At 45.7% G+C, this 15122-nt stretch overlaps 1 long non-coding RNA gene and 1 pseudogene across 1 annotated transcript; both read left to right on the top strand.

Moving 5' to 3' along the window:
* The window catches only part of LOC106574789 (dynein regulatory complex protein 11-like), a 102909-nt pseudogene extending 102195 nt beyond the window's left edge, over positions 1-714 (top strand).
* Positions 715-3338: 2624 nt separating this feature from the next.
* LOC106590457 (uncharacterized) lies at positions 3339-7013 on the top strand. The gene is made up of 3 exons (XR_006759846.1): positions 3339-3506; positions 3864-3946; positions 6649-7013. It is a non-coding gene; the product is annotated as an uncharacterized lncRNA (long non-coding RNA).
* Positions 7014-15122: the final 8109 nt, after the last annotated feature.

Below are 15122 nucleotides of genomic sequence, written 5' to 3'. Positions count from 1 at the left end.
GCTAACAAGTTGAATCAGCAATACAAAATTGGGTTTAATTATTTATTTACCAAATACCTAAACTAATTACACAGAATTACATATACACAGAATACAAATGTCGTCATACAGAAAACGTCCCTGGTGGACGGAACCTGTATGAGGCTTGTTACACAAATAAAGGGGGTTGGGCTTGAATGAAAGAGCGGGAAGACTGAGGTACAAAGAAAGCAGCTCTGCTATCGTAAATACATTATCGTATGCATTCTAAATTACCGCCCATTTGGAAAAGGAAAATGCAATAAATATTTACTCTGAGCTGCGCATCGGTAGGTTGGTCGTAGATGCTGGCCGTGTTGGCCAGCAGAGATCTTCCTGTCCTCGGAAGAATGTCACTGGTGGTAAAATGGATACGTTGTAGTATTTTCATTGTGTGTTAGACTGGGTACGTCGTCTGTCCTTTCCTAGCCCACATTTACAGCGGCCGCTGCTAACTCAACGGCTAGGAAGTATCACTTCTGTAGTGAATAAGAGTTCAAAGTTCATACCATTCGCAACGAAAGCTCACGCTGAGGTTGTCTTAGTTCTGTACTTGACATGTGAGTCCTTTTAACGCAGAGGCTGCAGACCTCACGGACAGGCTGGTTACATTTTGTCAAAGGCTTATATAGTGGAGAGGGGTGTGTTTCATCGTTTATAACGCATGTCTCTTCACAGGGGCGGGCCACTGATTGAGAAGGGCTCTTTACTTATGAAAGCTTCCAATTGAGAGAATTGGGTTAAAGTTAAATTTAATCTCCTAACAAACAGTTTCAATATCAAACATTTAAATTGCACAACAATTCCATGTGAATCTGATAACTAGAATGTGTAGACTTTCCCAGGTACAGTTTATGTCGTCCTGTCATCAGTCATAATGTCTCAGATGACAACCGAACTGACATCCATACTCATTAAGTACCTGGTATATTTCCAACTGGTTCTATTACTGAAATATGGTTCCTTTCCCCCACTTGTTTGATGTTCCCAGACTCTATATTTAACAAAGGCTATTCAAAAGTCCTTCAGTAGGGTCAGAGAGAGAGGGGAAGGGAGAAAGGTATTTATGGGGGGTCATAAACCTTACCCACAGGCCAACGTCATGACAGTAATGTGTCTGTATTGTCTTTCATGAGGCCACAAACATGAAACAAAACAGACCGGGTCGTAGCTGGCTTCTCCACCGACCATTTACACATTTTCCAAAACATGGAAATTGTTCAATTCTCAAGTTCTGTGATGTAGAAGAAGTTCCTTTGTTCTACTGTGAAACTCTCTCTCTATATATACACTGCAAGTCCAGGAGGAGAGTCTCCTCCAGGAATTTACCACCTGAGATAACAGAACCTGGGTGTAGGAAGGAGAGAGAGGGGGATGCCATGCTCTATGTCCAGAAAGGGCCACGTCATGACAATAGTTTGGATCGTGATGGTGAGATATGGAGTTAATCCAAGTCATATGATCAGACGAATGCATTGTTGGGATGAAGGATTACACATTTCGTAGGTAAGCAATAATAGCTTCCATATGGCATTTCTACCATTGCTTAATGTAGGAATAATATAAAATGGACAACCATAATCTCAAAATAAAATCACAGCAATGAATTAATATAATGAAATTAATGTAATCAACCATTGGCCTCGTTGTCTGTTGGTGTGAATGCCATTTTATTGTACCTTACAGCTGTCTTCTCTGGGTTCTGTTTGTCTTTTTCCAAACAAACTAAGTAGATATGAGAACAGTCATTACATTTCTACACTAGTGTCAGTTCATCCCCACAATTTGCATATACCCTGCACATTCCCCTCCCCCATATGCCACATTTGTGAGAAATTTGTGAGAAACCAACATGCCAAGTATAGACCATATATTGTGTTCCCTACAGGTTATAGAAAAGAGCAGAAACACTGAACCAATCCGTTCAGACCCCAGTCCTACCTACCTACCTACAGGTTATGGCAAATATGTTTTTTTACTATTTCTCCAGTAGGTTTCCTCAAGGAGAAAGCCCCCCACTTCTATGTCAAAGATAATAAAACAAAAGCACTATAGTAAATACTACAGTAGTCTGCAAAAACACTACAGTAAATACTACAGTATACTACAGTCCACAAAAACACTACAGTAAATACTACAGTATATACTATTTATTTTACTGCAGTATTTATACTATAGTAAACTGTAAATACTACGGTATACAACAGTATACTACAGTGAATAATATAGTTAAGTCTGCAAAAACCTTACAGTGAATACTTAAGCAATAAGGCATGAGGAGGTTTGGTATATGGTTAATAAACCACGGCTAAGGGCTGTTCTACTGCATGGCACAATGCGGAGTGCCTGGACACATCCCTTAGCCATTAAGGGTATATTGGCCATATACCACAAAGCACGAGGTGCTTATTGCTATTATAAACTGGCTAACAACGTAATTAGAGCAGTAAAAATAAATGTTTTGTCATACCCGTGGTATACGGTCTGATATACCACGGCAGTCAGCTAATCAGCAATCAGGGCTCTAACCACCCAGTTTATACTATAGTATTTTTTCTGGTGGGTCTCCAAAGACATATTTGGCAGATTATTTTGTGATTTACTTCAGCCAGAATAGCTGAGTGTGTTGATTATTGAATCAGTAGGCCTATTTATCTCTTGTTAGTGTCTTGTCCATACTGTAATGAAAGTAATGTGGTATACAAAGAATGTCACATCCTAAACCATCCAACGTAACCATAGCTCGTTCTTTGAGAGGTGTAAATTGATGGTTTTCTGCCAGCACTGTAGGCTACGATTGAACATAGTTTCACAGTGGTCCAAAATTCCTGAAGAAAGAGGGGAATTCTTAAATATTTCTGTGAGAGGAACACCCTCTCATAGCAACAGGGAGGGGGTGTATTTACTAAATGAAACAACACGTGTATTTTGGTTCATAGGTTGTGTAAGATCATCTCTCTAGGAGTGTTATTATAGACCAGGAACATGTTGTTATCCCCAAAGACTGTGACTCAGTTTTTCCTTTCTGATGTTTTTTTCTGAACTCAACATCTTCCATGTTGTTCATTTTAGGTTCCCTCTGTATGATGTTTCTGTTGAGCTATGAGCTAGACTCATCTCAATGTTTTCAGCTGTCTTATGTGCATGTCTGACTATCTTGTAGGACAGTCCTTGGCTGCTCTGCCAGCTTGGTTGTGGTTTTGGAAGAACCCTCAGTTCCAGAGGAGGCTGGTGGGAGGAGCTATAGGAGGATGGGCTCATTGTAATGTCTGGAATGGATTAAATGGAACCGTATCAAAGATATGGAAATCACATGTTTGACTCTGGTACATTGATTCCATCCCAGCCACTACACTGAGCCCGTCTTCCTATAGCTCCTACTACCAGCCTCCACTGCTTAGTCGTATGTCTCCATTTTAGAAAAACAAGAAAGGAAAGAAGGGCAGTAAGAAGAAGAAGAAGAAAGAGAAGGATCTGACTGCCGACAGGTCAGTGTCTGATAATATCAGTCTGCCATATGGAGCAGATGATTGGTTGGCAGAGGGCAGGAGTATGATGTCATGGAGTGACCACCACTCCAATAGGCCTGGTTAATGATTAGTGTGTTTGTGACCTGCTCACTCACCCTCAGTTTAACACCATCTCTCTCTCCCTCTCCCTCTCTCCCCCTACTTACATTCTCTCTCTCTCCCTCTCTCTCTCCTTTCCTTTCTCTACTTCATATTTATCTCTCACTTTCATTCCCCTTCTCTCTCACTCTGTCTGTCTTTCCACACTCTCTCTCTCTCTTTCTCTCTCCCTCCTTCTCTCTCTCTGTCTCTTTCTCTCTCTCTCTCTCTCTCCAGAACCCTTGAGTCTCTGTATGAAGAGCTGGTGCTGGAAGGCTTCTTGATTAGACCCTTGAACATCAAGCTCTCTGAGTACATTGGTACAGTACTGACATCTCACACACACACGCATACAGCACGGAAAGTATTCAGACCTCTTGACTTTTTTCACATTTTGTTACCTTACAGCATTCTAAAATTGATTAAATAGTTTTTTTCTCTCATCAATCTACCCACAATACCCCATAATGACTAAGCAAAAACAGGTTTTTAGAAAGGATTGCAAATGTATAAAACAATCTAATTAAACTGAAATATCACATTTACATAACTATTCAGACTCTTTACTCAGTACTTTGTTGAAGCACCGTAGGCAGCGATTATAGTCTCGAGTGTTCTTGGGTATGATGCTATAAGCTTGGCACACCTGTATTTGGAGAGTTTCTCCCATTCTTCTCTGCAAATACTCTCAAGCTCAGTCAGGTTGGATGGGGAGCGTCGCTGCACAGCTATTTTCAGGTCTCTCCAGAGATGTTCGATCGGGTTCAAGACCGGCCTCTGGCTGGGCCACTCAAGAACATTCAGAGACTTGTTCCGAAGCCATTCCTGTGTTGTCTTGGCCGTGTGCTTAGGGTCGTTGTCCTGTTGGAAGGTGAACCTTTGCCCCAGTCTGAGGTCCTGAGCGCTCTGGAGAAGGTTTTCATCAAGGATTTCTCTGATCTCTCATCAAGGATCGCTCCGTTCATCTTTCCCTCGATCCTGACTAGTCTCCCAGTCCCGTGCCACTGAAAAACATCCCCACAGCATGACGCTGCCACCACCATGCTTCACTGTAAGGATGGTGTCAGGTTTCCTCCAGACGTGATGCTTGGCATTCAGGTTTCATCAGACCAGAATCTTGTTTCTCACGGTCTGAGAGTCTTTAGGTGCCTTTTGGCAAACACCAAGCGGGCTGTCATTTGCCTTTTACTGAGGAGTGGCTTCCGTCTGGCCACTCTACCATAAAGGCCTGATTGATGGAGTGCTGCAGAGATGGTTGTCCTTCTGGAAGGTTCTCCCATCTCCACAGAGGAACTCTGGCCCTTCTCCCCCGATTGCTCAGTTTGGCCGGGTGGCCAGCTCTAGGAAGAGTCTTGGAGATTCCACATTTTTTCCATTTAAGATTGATTGAGGCCACTGTGTTCTTGAGGATCTTCAATGATACAGAAATGTGTTGGTACCCTTCCCCAGATCTGTGCCTCGACACAATCCTGTCTCGGAGCGCTGCGGACAATTCCTTCAACCTCATGGCTTGGTTTTTGCTCTGACATGCACTGTCAACTGTGGGACCTTATATAGACAGGTGTGTGCCTTTCCAAATCATGTCCAATCAATTGAATTTACCACAGGTGGACTCCAATCAAGTTGTAGAAACATCTCAAGGATGATCAATGGAAACAGGATGCACCTGAGCTCAATTTTGAGTCTCCTAGTAAAGTGTTCGAATGCTTATGTAAATAAGGTATTTCTGTTATGTATTTTATATACATTTTCCAAAAATGTCTAAAACCCAGTTTTTGCTTTGTATTTATGGGTTATTGTGTGTAGATGTATGTATTTAATACATTTTAGAATAAGGCTGTAACGTAACAAAATGTGGACAAAGTCAAGGGGTCTGAATACTTTCCGAATGCGCTGTACATATAAAATGTCAGTGACTTAGGTCTGGCTTCAGTCAATTGGATAATCCTTAGTCACAGCTTTATGAATGTTCATGCAATCGTGTGTGTCTGTGTGCTTTGGTGTGTGTCTACTTGCTTTGGTGTGTGTATCTGCATGCTTTGGTGTGTGTATCTGCATGCTTTGGTGTATGTCTACTTGCTTTGGTGTGTGTGTCTGCGTGCTTTGGTGTGTGTATCTGCATGCTTTGGTGTGTGTGTCTGCATGCTTTGGTGTGTGTGTCTGCATGCTTTGGTGTGTGTATCTGCATGCTTTGGTGTGTGTATCTGCATGCTTTTGTGTGTGTGTCTGCGTGCTTTGGGGTGTGTGTCTGCGTGCTTTGGGGTGTTTCTGCATGCTTTGGTGTGTCTGGATGCTTTGGTGTGTGTGTGTCTGCGTGCTTTGGTGTGTGTGTCTGCATGCTTTGGTGTGTCTGGATGCTTTGTTGTGTGTGTGTCTGCGTGCTTTGGTGTGTGTGTCTGCGGGCTTGGGTGTGTGTGTCTGCGTGCTTTGGTGTGTGTGTAAGAAAAGGTGTGTTTGCTCACGAGTGTCTAGTTGGGCCAGCTGGATATCAGACAGGGAGCCTGCCTCATCTCCATAGGGATTTATGACTCAATATCCCACTCTGTGCCTCCTTCCCTCCGTGCCTCCCACCCTAGATGTCTCGCTGCGGCCATGTTGCAACAAGGGTCAGGATGACACCACACTCTATCATGTTGAACAGACAGACACACGTGCCTGGCTCCCCCGAGGCTCCCCAAAACCAGCTACTGTTGGTTTCAATTACATCCACATACTGTGCCTTTGATGTTGGGAGGGAGTTTGGAATGGTTGAGGAGAAGAGTTCAGCAAGAGGGACAGAGAAATAGATGTTGATGTCTTGTTCATGATACCTTCCCTTATTTCAGTTCTAGCCACAGTATAACTAGATGCCTTAGAGGCTCCTGAATTACAGCCAGTCAATGTCTTAGTTTCATTAGTACAGGTTTCTGCTGAGTTGATATATGTCTGAAGATATGCATCAGCCAATGTACAAAGAGCAAATTCCATACCTCGAAGAACAAGACTATTGTCTGATGGATGTCTGACATCTCTCCCTCTCTAGCTACTGGGCTGAAGCTAAACCAGGGATCCTAATGGTAATAGAATACAACTCACTGATGTTCACCCCAACCCTGAAGGGACATGATCTTTCTCCTCAACACGTCTCATGTCACCTGGCGTTAAGACCCATTTCCATCCCACCCCCCTACGCCAGCGTTGTGGACCCCCAGATGGAGCTCCTGAAGAGGGGAGGGTTACTGAACAAACAGGCCACCCACCCTGGAGAAGAAGAGGATATCTTTCAGCACCTCAGACCTAATCAAAGGCAATATGACTACCAGAGGCCTGGATGGGCTGGTGTGGATGTCCATCACCACCACCACCTCCTTCGTCACTAGCACCACCATCACCACCACCACCACAGCCACCGCCACTAACACCAATAGCACCACCACCACCACCTCCTTCGTCACTAGCACCACCCCCACCACCACTATCACCCCCACCACCATCACTACCACTACCATCATCACCACCACTATTACCACCACTAGCATTACTACCACCACTACCATCACCACCACTACCATCACTACCATCACCACCACTACCATCACCATCATCCCCACCACTACCATCACCACCACTACAATCACCACCACTACCATCACCACCACCATCATCACCACCACTACCATCACCACTAGCACCACTACCACCATCATCACCACCACTACCACCACTAGCACCACTACCATCACCATCACTAGCATCACCACCACTACCACCACTAGCACCACTACCACCACTACCCTCACCACCATCACTACCACTACCATCATCACCATCACTAACACCACCACCACCACCATCACCACGTCCATCACCACCCCCACCACTACCTTCACCACCACTACCATCATCACCATCACTAACACCACTACCACCACCACTACCATCACCACTACTACCATCACTACCATCACCACCACCACTACCAACACCATCACCACCACTACCACCACTAAAACCACTACCACCACTACCATTACCACCACCACTAACACCACCACCACCACCATCACCACCCCAACCACCATCATCCCCACCACTACCATCACCACAACTCCCACCACTAGCACCACTACCACCACTACCATCACCACCATCACCACCACTACCACCACCACTAGCATCAGCACCTCCATCACCACCCCCACCACTACCATCACCACCACATCCATCATCACCACCACCACCACCACTTCCATCACAATCACTACCATCACCATCCCGACCACTACCATCACCACCATCACCACCTCCATCACCACCACTACCATCACCACCATCACCACCACTTACATCACCATCACAACCATCACCATCATCACCACCTCCATCACCACCACTACCATCACCACCGCCATCACCACCACTACCATCACTCCAACCATATTCACCATCACCCCAACCATCATCACCACCACTACCACCACTACCATCACCACCACTACCATCATCACCATCACCACCACTACCATCACTCCAACCATAATCACCATCACCCCAACCATCATCACCACCACTACCACCACTACCATCACCACCACTACCATCATCACCATCACCACCACTACCATCACCACCACTACCATCACCACAACCATCATCACCACCACAACCATCATCACCATCACTACCATCACCACCTCCATCACCACCACTACCATCACCACCTCCATCACCACAACCATAATCACCATCACCACCACTACCATCATCACCACCACCATCACCACTCCATCACCATCACCCCAACCATCATCACCATCACCACCACTACCACCACTACCATCACCACCACTACCATCATCACCACCACCATCACCACTCCATCACCATCACCCCAACCATCATCACCATCACCACCACTACCACAACCATCATCACCACCACAACCATCATCACCATCACCACCACTACCATCAACACAACCATCATCACCACCACAACCATCATCACCATCACTACCATCACCACCTCCATCACCACCACTACCGTCACCACCTCCATCACCACCACTACCATCACCACCACCATCACCACCACTACCATCACTCCAACCATAATCACCATCACCACCACTACCATCATCACCATCATCACCACCATCACCATCACACCAACCATCATCACCATCACCACCACCATCATCACCATCACCACCACTACCATCACCACAACCATCATCACCACCACAACCATCATCACCATCACTACATCACCACCTCCATCACCACCACTACCGTCACCACCTCCATCACCACCACTACCATCACCACCACAACTACCACCACCACCACCATTACCACCCCCACTACCACCTCCACCCCTACCAACACCATCACCACCACCATCACCACCACCACCACCACCACTAGCACCACTACCACCATCATCACCACCACTACCATCACCACCGCTACCATCACCACCACTACCATCACAAGCATCACCACCACTACCATCACTAACACCACCACCACTACCATCACCACCTCCACCACCACCACTACCATCACCACTACTACCATCATCACCACCACTACCATCACCACTACCATCACCACCACCATCACTACCAACACCATCACCACCACTACCACCACTAAAACCACTACCATCACCATCACTAACACCACCACCACCCCAACCACCATCATCACCACCACTACCATCACCACAACTCCCACCACTAGCACCACTACCACCACTACCATCACTACCACTACCATCACCACCACTACCATCTCCACCATCACCACCAGTACCATCAGCACCTCGATCACCACCACATCCATCATCACCACCACTACCACCACTTCCATTACCATCACAACCATCACCACCACCACCACTACCATCACCACAACCACCACCACTACCATCACCACCACTACCATCACCACCACTACCATCACTAGCATCACCACCACTACCATCACTAACACATCCACCACCACCACCACTATCATCACCACCTCCACCACCACCACCCCTACCATCACCACCACCACCATCACTACCATCACCACCACCACCACTACCATCACAATCACCACCACTACCATCACCATTGTCATGACGTTGGCCTCTTTTGGTACAGGGAGGACAGTTGACCCCCTCCCTTTTGCACCACCACCCAACCTACCTCCCCCACAACCCAGGCCCTGTGTGTAAAGGGTTGTAAAAACTCTAAAATTCCAGGAGAGTCTCTGGCCACATGGCCCATAGAGAGACAAAGGAAATTCTTCCAACTCATAGAATTGGAGAACCGAGCGACATGTGTGTGCTGGAGAAGGTATGGAAGATTGGTGAAGAATCCAGCTACGAACTGATCCGCTTGGTACAATTTTGTGACACTCAGAAGAGACAATATAGCCATATTACCATAAAACTGTTTATATAATAGCCTCAGCTTGAGACTTGCATCATAAGGGTTGTATAGAATGTATTAATAAGGATAAAGCTTTTGTAAGACATTGAGATGCTATGTACTGATGTAATGTGATAGAATTGTATTTCTGTAACCAAGTCTAGCTCAGTCATAGGCACACCCCAGGGACACATACAGGACCAGGCGTCATTTGACAAGCCTGTTCGATGGGCACTATAAAACACCCCCTGATTTACATTTCTTCAGACCAGGCCTACACTCCGTGGCCTATAGGTTTTACCATCCAATTCCTCTACTGAAAGTGAACCATACCACGTGGTTAACTTTTAGACTATTGATACCGACAGAATAAGAACAAGTCTTTGATATTAATTATTAGTCTGCAGCTAAGTAAATTATATCATTGAACGCGAAGACCAACGAAACAACCATTCGATGACGACATTAATGAATGTCGCTTTGAAAGATCCATTCTAACCGAGAGAGAGACTCTCCATCAGAACTACTCTCCAACAAGAATCAGAACGACACACTGAGCGTAAATATATATTGATTGCAATTGTTCCCGAATGAGTGAGCCTTCAATTGTCAATTGTTAATATTAATGAACTCTGTGTGCCACAGCTGACCTTTTATGATCCATTGTTCAACAGGCCGACCTGCCTGTTTAGCCCACAAGGGCACATTCCTCTACCAATCCTTTGTGACGATAATTACTGTTTGTATGTTTTCTGTTAATTACTTAGTGTAGTAAATAAATGATGTTAAGACAATTGATGTATGGATGATTTTAGTAAAGACTGGGTTCGTGCAGATACAACAATTTACGACGTTTGGAATGAGACTGGACTAAAGGTAAAATACACCATTTAAACCAGAAGATAATCGGCCTATACTATAATAGAATAGAATATTATAGTACAGGAAAGTTATATTAGGAAAATTATAGCTTTGTAATCTGAATATTCTCCTTGGTGCCCCGATCTCCTAGTTAATTACAATTAAACGATTAATCAGTTTAATCGCGTGATAACAATTACAGGGAGCTAATTGATAAACATATCTTCAGTTTAATGGTACCCCCAAAGACACGACACCATCATCACCACCACTAACACCACCACCACCACCACCCCAACCACCATCATCACCACCACTACCATCACCACCATCATCACCACCACAACTCCCACCACTAGCACCACTACCACCACTACCATCACCACCACTACCATCTCCACCACTACCATCTCCACCACTACCATCATCACCACCACTACCACCACCACCACCACTACCATCAGCACCTGGATACTGGAGGGAGGCTGGCTAGATCGTGTCCTTGGTGGAGAGATATCTCTGTGTACTCCCTTTGTTAGCGATTCACAGCCAATTATCCAGACTGGCTGCTATCTCATTCTCAGTGGTGTCTGTTATTTTCACAAGAAAGTGACAACATTTGAACATGATAATGTTCCTTCTTTTAACCTGTGTTTGACCTTATTGTTCAAGCTTCTACATTTCATTTCCTATGGAAAAGGACAAGTGCACATTGCACTAGTCAATTGATCGGCTAATCTGTCCCAGATGGGTTAGAGGCAGGAAAGAGATCATCATTAGACGTTAATGGGAGGAGTAGTCTTCTAATCAGTGCTCATAGTGTACCTAATGAACTAACACTGTGACCTGATCTAACAGAGAGTGAACTAACCCAATAAACAGCCTGCAGCATAGAGAGAGAGAGAACAGAGGCCAGAGCCTGTTGCCAGCTATTGTAGTTTTAATGAGTTCCGGTCAGGGCAGCAGGAGCGGGACTTCTTGGCTGGACCTACCCCAGGGACAGGAGGGGATTCCTGGGGATAAGGGTTACACGGCTGCACCTGCTCTGGGTCTAGAGGTTAATGGAGGGGTGTTGTGATTGGATGTGTTTACTCTCACGTTCTGTGTCCTGGCCCTCTAATCACAGTTAGTATCAGAGAGCACACAATGCTGTACCCTCACCCTCAGCCCAGCCTCACTGCAGCCTCTCTGCAGCCTCAGCCCAGCTTCACTGCAGCCTCACTGCAGCCTCAGCACACCCTCACTGCAGACTCACTGCAGCCTCAGCACACCCTCACCCCACCCTCAGTCCAACCTCAGCCCACCCTCAGTCCAGCCTCAGTCCAGGCTCATCCCAGCCTAACCCCAGCCTCAGCCCAGCCTAACCCTACTCTCATCCCAGCCTCAGCCCCAGCCGCAGCCCAGCCTAACCCCACTTCATCCCAGCCTCAGCCCCAGCCCAGCCTAACCCCAGCCTCAGCCCAGCCTAACCCCAGTCTCATCCCAGCCTCAGCCCCAGCCCAGCCAAACCCACTTCATCCCAGCCCCAGCCCAGCCTAACCCCAGTCTCATCCCAGCCTCAGCCCCAGCCCAGCCTAACCCCACTTCATCCCAGCCCCAGCCCAGCCTAACCCCAGCCTCATCCCAGCCGCATCCCAGCCTTAGCCCAGCATCATCCAGCTGGGTAATTCAACTATTGTTCCCTGTGGTAGGAGGTTAACCTGGCTGAATCAGTTAATACCAGTTAAGCAGCACTGCTGCTGCTGAGGCCCTCAGAGACCTCACAGGGGCTACAAACACCAATAGTGACCTTATGGCTCTGTTCAATCTGCATGGCGGAAGTTCAGCTTTATGCTGTGATTGAAATTTAAAGACAATGATCCCGCTTTAGACTGCATTCACCATAAACGCTGCATCTGTCGTCTCAATGGGAAATGACCTTTACATCTCTATCTGGAATCTGTAACGCTTCAGCTTTCCAGACTGAATAGAGCCCTTAGTCTCACAGGTTCATGGTTGCTACTGTGTTGTCCTACTACTAGTGTATTCACAGCTTGGCTCAGTGCAGTCTGGAGGTTACATTTAACAGTCCTATCCTGGTCTGGCCCGGTTGCCATCAATGGTAAGAATTACTACCACCTAACCATCACCATCTATATGTTATTATCCTCTCTCTCTCTCTCTCTCTCTCTCTCTCTGCACATGGTCTTCAAGGTGTTTTTCAATCTGCTACTGTACATGGTGATGAAGGTAGGAGTGATTGACAGACGTAGCCTGCATCAAAATGGTCACATGTACGAGGGTAGAGGTCATTGTCTGGTTTGATTCAGATAGTATATGCACACATACTGTATGCCCCACAAAAACACTTTGGCAGTGGACATGATTCAGTATCAGTGTTGTGAATGAAATGCCTGCTGGTGAAGTCAGGAATGAGCTGCACTATGAGCTTGATGTTGCTATGTGCTGCTCTGTCAGCTTGATGTTTAACACAGTTACTGTTCACGGTTCCCCTGTGACATTCTGCACCACTGCCTCATCTGAGACATGGAGGGGGGACGAGGGACATGAGAGAAGAGAGAGACATGGGGGGAGAGAGAGAGATTTGTCTTGCTTGGAGACCTCTCTATGCAGCTGTCTTGACATTGTTCTGAATCTCGCCTGTCAGCACCTCATTGGTCGGCACCCTCTCTAAGTGCATTCTGGGATCAGGAGCGTGTCCTGACAGCACTTCCTGTTGCTGAGACAGTGTTGGTTTCTAAAAGGCTTGTAACATTTGGGTGTGACTGCCTCCCTCACCCCAAGTTGTTTTTGTCAAAGCCAGCCATGGAAACACTGCAAGTCCACAATACTGTTTCTCCATAAGCCTGTATGTGTCATTAACTAAAGACTTACTAGCTCTTCCTCCCCTATGGGACATAAGGCAACAATGAGCTCCTTCCAACGCTCTCTGTCCTTGGCCACGTGTTGTGCCTCGTGATACGAGATGTTTATCTTGGCCAGCTCGTCCGTCACAGTTCTGCACCAGGTATTCTTCTTCTCCCTGGTAGAGTCCACCTTTTTGGAATGCCTTGTTGCTCCATCCGGAAAACATGGCCAAGCCAACACATTCCTCTGATCTTGATTTGATGTGTGATGTACTGGCTTTTGGACTTCCTTTAGAGTTTGTGCTTGGTGATTTTCTTTGGCCAGAAAATCCAGCAAATTCTTCAGAGGCATCCATTATGGAATGCCTAAACCTTCTTCATGTCCACTTTGACGACCCGCCTGCATTCAGACCCATACAACAGGATGGACTTTACATCGCTGAATTACAGAGACCATTGTTAATGTACTCTTTGGTCCCACTTTATTTGGATAGTCCAACTGTAGATGCTCTACAGATGGTCATACTATCAACAAACTATCTGTTGATAAGCAACTGAATATCTGTTGATAAGCTACTGAATATCTGTTGATAAGCTACTGAATATCTGTTGATAAGCTACTGAATATCTGTTGATAAGCTACTGAATATCTGTTGATAAGCTACTGAATATCTGTTGATAAGCTACTGAATATCTGTTGATAAGCTACTGAATATCTGTTGATAAGCTACTGAATATCTGTTGATAAGCAACTGCTTGCTAAGGTTACGTTAGCATAAGGGTAAGGTTTAGAATAAGGATTAGGTAAAGGTTTAGAATAAGGATTAGGGCAAGGATTAGAATAAGGATTAGGGTAAGGTTTAGAATAAGGATTAGGGCAAGGTTTAGAATAAGGATTAGGGCAAGGTTTAGAATAAGGATTAGGGCAAGGATTAGAATAAGGATTAGGGCAAGGTTTAGAATAAGGATTAGGGCAAGGATTAGAATAAGGATTAGGGTAAGGTTTAGAATAAGGATTAGGGCAAGGTTTAGAATAAGGATTAGGGCAAGGTTTAGAATAAGGATTAGGGTAAAGGCTAAGTTAGGATAAGGGTTAGGGCCAGGGTTTGGGTTAGGGCCAGGGTTAGGGCTAGGGCCAGGGTTAGGGCTAGGGTTAGGAGATACACTGTAGTTTAAATGTTACTAATAGTACAGTTAATGTACGACTTGTGTGTGGGTGTTCTTTTGTTTGTGTGTCCGTGTGAGACTGATGTTTCTGCTGGTTAGGGTTAGGGTTAGGAGATACACTGTAGTTTAAATGTTACTGATAGTACAGTTAATGTACGACTTGTGTGTGGGTGTTCTTTTGTTTGTGTGTCCGTGTGAGACTGATGTTTCTGCTGGTTAGGG

Source organism: Salmo salar, chromosome ssa16, assembly GCF_905237065.1.
Source record: "Salmo salar chromosome ssa16, Ssal_v3.1, whole genome shotgun sequence".
NCBI classification, from domain to species: domain Eukaryota; kingdom Metazoa; phylum Chordata; class Actinopteri; order Salmoniformes; family Salmonidae; genus Salmo; species Salmo salar.
This window is presented reverse-complemented; position numbering and strand designations above follow the sequence as displayed.